Genomic DNA, 6000 nt, shown 5'->3' on the forward strand with positions numbered 1-6000 from the left:
ATGCACATTTCTTATCCGGGTTCGATTACGACATTGAATATCGCACCTCGGCTGGCAACTCTAACGCCGATTATTTATCAAGATTTCCATCAGAACGAACACCGGAGAATAAAATTGATCAACATTCGGTTTTTCAAACACAGCAAATTAATAACCTGTCAGTAAACATTCAAAATATTGTTCGAGAAACACAGAACGATCCGGAACTTCAGACAATCTTACACGCTTTACAAACAGGAAGAAGTTTAAAGCAATACGGCTATAACGACAACGAATTTACATTACAAGACGGCTGCATTCTTAAAGGCATCCGAGTTTCGATTCCCAGAACCTTACGCGAAGCCGTGCTCGACGAACTGCACGTGGGGCACCTTGGAATTGTTAAAATGAAGCTTTTGGCTCGCAGTTTCATTTATTGGAAGAACATTGATAAAGATATTGAAAACAAAGTTAAAATATGTAGAGCATGCAGGCTTAAACAAAATGAACCAAAAAAGGCACCCATACACCACTGGGAAGAACCTACTGAACCGTGGCAACGCATTCACATTGATTTTGCTGGCCCTATTAACGGAAATCAACTTTTTATAATCATAGATGCCTTTACAAAGTGGGTGGAAATTATTCCAACCAAGACCACAACGAGTTCTTGGTGCATCAGCAAACTGAAAGAAATCTTCAGCGTATTTGGATTCCCACATATCTTAGTTTCTGACAACGGACGTCAACTAACTTCAAACGAGTTCGAACAGTTCCTTAAAAATAACGGCATTTTACACAGGACATCCGCACCTTACCACCTGCTACAAACGGCCAGGCTGAACGTTGCGTACAAACGGTAAAGAAAGCACTTAGCAGCATGACGTCAAATTCTGGTACTCTAAATGATAAACTACACCTTATAAAAACACAGTTAAGACGGACGCCAAATCAATCTGGTCAAAGTGCGTATCAGCTAATGTTCGGAAGAGATATTCGAACCACCTTGCATGTCATGCTAGGAGAAAGCTTCCCTCGAACAGCAATAGATTACGGCAACTTAGCCGTCAGAAAAGTTTTCTCAGAAGGGGACAGAGTGCAGGTGCGCAACTACTCGCACCCAAACAAGAAATGGGAGTTCGGGATCGTGACAGAGAGGCTGGGCCGCCTGCACTACCGCGTAACCACGGACGGGGGCGAGAGCTGGCGCCGCCACGCCGACCAGATGCTGCCCGCCGCCGGGGTCCCTCCGGCTGATTAACGGGGGAGACCTGATATATACCTTCATCGTATCACCTCTTTAACTCTATACCTCGTTACTCGGGTTACCGCTGTGACTTGTTATTCTGTCATTCAATAAATTCATGATTTGATATGAGTTACGAATTTATCAGTTCCTAAATTTGACATTGTTTTTTTTTATTTTTGGTGGTCATTTTATTGAATTTGATTTTTATATTGGTATATTTTATTTTAATACTTTTTGATAAAGCCTAACTGCACATTTTGCGTAAGTTCCAGTTGAAAGAAAAAAATTGCTTAATAATGCAATAATTATTTTCTTTATAGATTACCTTTGACTTTCGGCAACAATTGTTTTCACTTCATTTTACTGGCTAAAATAACAATATACCTGATAAACGATGCCCTCTCGTCCTTGTCTCTGGCCCCGTGCGGCTCCAGAGCGCTTCCACGTTTGGCAGCCAGAGATTAAGGCTTAATTGCCAAATCAACAACCTTTTTCGCCTCATACGTGGGCGGCTTGCTCCTAATTGATAAAGAATGAGGCTCATAAAGTACCTACAATGGGATCATTTGATTCTAATCTCTGCTGGTGAAATTACTGGCTACAAAAAAGCGGCCAGTATCTAAATAAAGAAAACTTGTTTTCTAATCACTTCAATCAACTCTCTCGGGCGTATTCTCTATTTGTGTGTGTACCCGTGTATCTGTTACTCTACTGTTTCACATCCTAGCCTACATACGGCCCACTGCTGAATACAGGCCTCCTCTCAGGATTTGAAGGCTTGGGCCGTAATTCCCACGCGGACCCAATACGGATTGGTAACTATACACAATGTGTTTGTTACGCCAGTGTTTCACATCTTAGCGTATATACGGCCCACTGCTGAATACAGGCCTCCTCTCAGAATGCGAAGACTTGGGCCGTAGTTCTCACGCGGGTCCAGTGCGGAACTTCACACACACACTAATGAATTACAAATACAAATAGTTTATTTCTGAAAATATTAAAACGCAGATTGCATTTGTGCCGACCCCCACACTAGGCATGGCCTGTCCCGTGGCGTAAAAAATACGGTTTATAAGAAACAATGCTTTCGCGGCAAATGGCAACTATGTTTAAAAATACGGTTTATAAGAAACAATGCTTTCGCGGCAAATGGCAACTATGTTTAAAAATACGGTTTATAAGGAACAATGCTTTCGCGGCAAATGGCAACTATGTTTAAAAATACGGTTTATAAGAAACAATGCTTTCGCGGCAAATGGCAATTATGATTAAGGAACAAAAACAATAATAATTAATATTTAATTAGGCTCACATTTCATTTTTTTTTATTGTATAAGTAACTGTTTTTTTTTTATTATAATTATGATTAATGTTTTATTTTTGTATATTATTATGTTATTGCTATTAGGCTCTAAATAATAATAAGTAATAAGAATAATAATTTATTGAATAATTAGCAGCACAAGATAACAAAATACAATTCAATGTTTTACAAAAATCTATGTTGCACAAGGGTTGTGTGTGTGTGTGTGTGTGTGTGTGTGTGTGTGTGTGTGTGTGTGTGTGTGTGTGTGTGTTGTGTATTACTTCGCAGGTTAGTCCAGTGGCCTTATTGTCTAAGACACTTGGAATCACAATCGTTTTCACCAGTTCTTTCTGGCATAATATGCTATAAGACGAAGATAGAAAGAGATCGTGAATGCGATCGCGAACGTCAGCACGGCCAATACGGCCTCAGGTTTCCTCACGATGTTTTCCTTCACCGTTAAACACGTTGTAAATTTCTAATAAAATTTCTCGTATTTTCTCTGCTCGAGAGAAAAATAAACTTATTTTTGTGTTAAAATCTCGATTTCAACCAATAAGACTTAGTCAGAAGCCACAGCGAATAACAAAATCTTGGAAAAATATAATCCTGAAAATATAAAAATAAACTCACATTCTAGAAATATGAACTCAACGCTCTAACACAGTATCGAATATTCGACATTTTATCGCTATCTTCGTAGGGTGGTTATTAACGAGCGCTTGTGGTCGACATTGGCAGTCGCTTGCCAAGACATGGCCCCGGGGGGTTTATTTCGCACGACAGGAGTGACACAGAGGGGCTACTACGAAACTCGAAAATCGAAGTTCGTATCGCAAAGGGTTCACTCTCGTATTAAATGACATAAGCCACAAACAAGGACGGCAACATACGAAGTTCGAGTTTTGCACTTCGTAGTATATGGAAGTGTTGCCACGTCGTCGATGGCGATAAAGTTTTGCAAATGTGAATTGCTGGCGTTTCAAATTTTGATAGAAATCTATCTCTGCCTCTTATTTCTCGTAACATAATTCATAATATTAATTCAAACTCAAACTCAACTCAAACTCACAACATTTATTGACAAGAAAATATTCGCATTTGGCATAACATTGAAGTGGCATAATAATAATAAAAAAACATAATACTTATTTGGCAAAAAAAAACTGTATAAATAGCATAACGTCTTTTAAATATATAATTCTTCGGTACGTGTGTTTATCACCTAACTCCTCTTAAACGGCTGGACTGATTTGAATGAAACTTTGTTTGTATATCTCAATAGGTTCCTGGATGGTTTGAAATCATAATTGGATCCGGTAGATGGCGCTACTGTCGGTATGTTATCATATTTAATGTTGTGCTACTTTTCAGGGCAGGACAACGCGGCAACGTCTGTCGGGTCCGTTAGTTACTAACTATAACTTAAATTGTCATAAAATACATTTGTATAATTTTATCAAGTGAATTAGATGAATCAGATGACTATATATTTTTTAAAGTATTATGATATACCGTCAGTTAAATTCCTAGATCTTATAATACTTGAGTTACGTCGAGCAGTTCTTGAGTTTGTGTTTTGACTTTTGAGTGAATTTCTTGACTATGTACTCGTAGCTAAAGTTCTTAGAGCAATATTGTTCAACAAAATAACGGTACATCATTAGGAACAAGTTTAACCAACGCGGTTCTCCGTCAGTTCTCATTAGTTCTAGCCCCACCCTTTGTAGTACAGGAGTCGGTTGCAAATTTACTTACGCTATGGACAAGCTTACGAATACAATGTTACCTTCGGAAAAAAACTGAGATATCTCTGTTCTACGAGCGGGATTTCATGTACATATTAGCTAGGGTATTTTTTTCTGCTCAAACAAATTGACTGATTGATTGTCTGCTACCTATGTACGTAAATATAAATGGTCAATATTTCCGATTATTCCATATTATTAAGTGATAATATTCCATTTTCGACGATATTCAGAATGGACAATTTTCTTTGTTGGTATAAAGTGGCATTTTTCTGGTTCCGTGTCTTAAAAATGTAGGTGCGTTAAATTAAATACCTACTTGCGATGTTATTTTAGATCTGTTTAGAAAATACACTAAGTTTGTAGCCGGATCATTCTCAACAAAGATTTTATCCGAATCGGTGGAAGATATTTTGACTTTGATACTTATTTACATAGATTACAAGCTTTTAGTTAATTTCAGTTACAAAATTAACCAACTTTCAGTAGTCAATTGACTTGAAATTTGAAATACTTATGTAAATCGAGTGACAATACAATAATCTAGTAGTGACATCCTGGTAGTCCAGCCAGGATCGTCTCCGCAGGGCGGAACTCTTCAACGGTTCATTGCATCGACTTGAAATTCGGTAAGTATGCAAATGTCGTTTGGGTGACAATGCAAGTATAATCAACAAAAAAAGCTTGTATTAAAAATTAAATTTTTATTGTTAGGTTATTTATTTATACAAAATTTGCAATCAGATCCCGTGCTATTGAGTTAAAAAGCCAGTAAGAAAATTATGCAAGCGCCAAGAATTTCATATTGCAATGGATAGAGCAATTAACTGGTACAATGAAAAAGAAACTTTGCTCTGAAGCTGGACTTTCAAAGATATGAAACAGTGTTGGAAAAATTAAGTTTTTATTGGCCTGGATGGCTGGTTGTAAGAACTTGTTAATTGTTAGCAGAACTGTGGTCTTTGTACAATTAGTTAGTTAGTTTACTTTGACGAGGATGATCAATGTTTTAATTTTTTGCTCGTATTACAGGCCACACCCGGTATACACAGATAAGTATACAACGGATCTTAGTAATAGCTCCCGTTAGCACCTTTTCAGTACAGAACCCCAAAAATCAATTTCACAACACTTCGTTACAACTTCTACGTGCCGACACTGTCTCAAAAGTTAAGAAACTCTTAAATCTATAATGAACTTTTTCCTCCCAAAGTTCCCTAAGTCTCATTAAGAAAATTCCTGATAAGGCAAGTTAATTAGCATTCGAGATTGTTTACTTGACCGGCGACCCTGCCGGGCAAATGATAGTAGTTGAAGTTAAATTGATCAATTAAAACTTGTGGCTGTAGAAGGAGAGTCGTATGAAGTGCCCGAACTATGTACAAGGACCACAGGTCTACAAGTTGCGGCGTAAAACTGTACTACAACAGCGTTATATAAGTTAGTGATACACAATGGATGAGTTTTACGGGATTAAAAGACAGTGAGGGTTTTCACTAGAAGCCGTGGTGGCCTAGTGGTTTGACCTATCGCCTCTCAAGCAGAGGGTCGTGGGTTCGAACCCCGGCTCGCACCTCTGAGTTTTTCGAAATTCATGTGCGGAATTACATTTTAAATTTACCACGGGCTTTGCGGTGAAGGAAAACATCGTGAGGAAACCTGCACAAACCTGCGAAGCGATTCAATGGTGCGTGCGAAGCTCCCAATCCGCACTG

This window comes from Choristoneura fumiferana, chromosome 13, assembly GCF_025370935.1.
Source record: "Choristoneura fumiferana chromosome 13, NRCan_CFum_1, whole genome shotgun sequence".
NCBI classification, from domain to species: Eukaryota; Metazoa; Arthropoda; class Insecta; order Lepidoptera; family Tortricidae; genus Choristoneura; species Choristoneura fumiferana.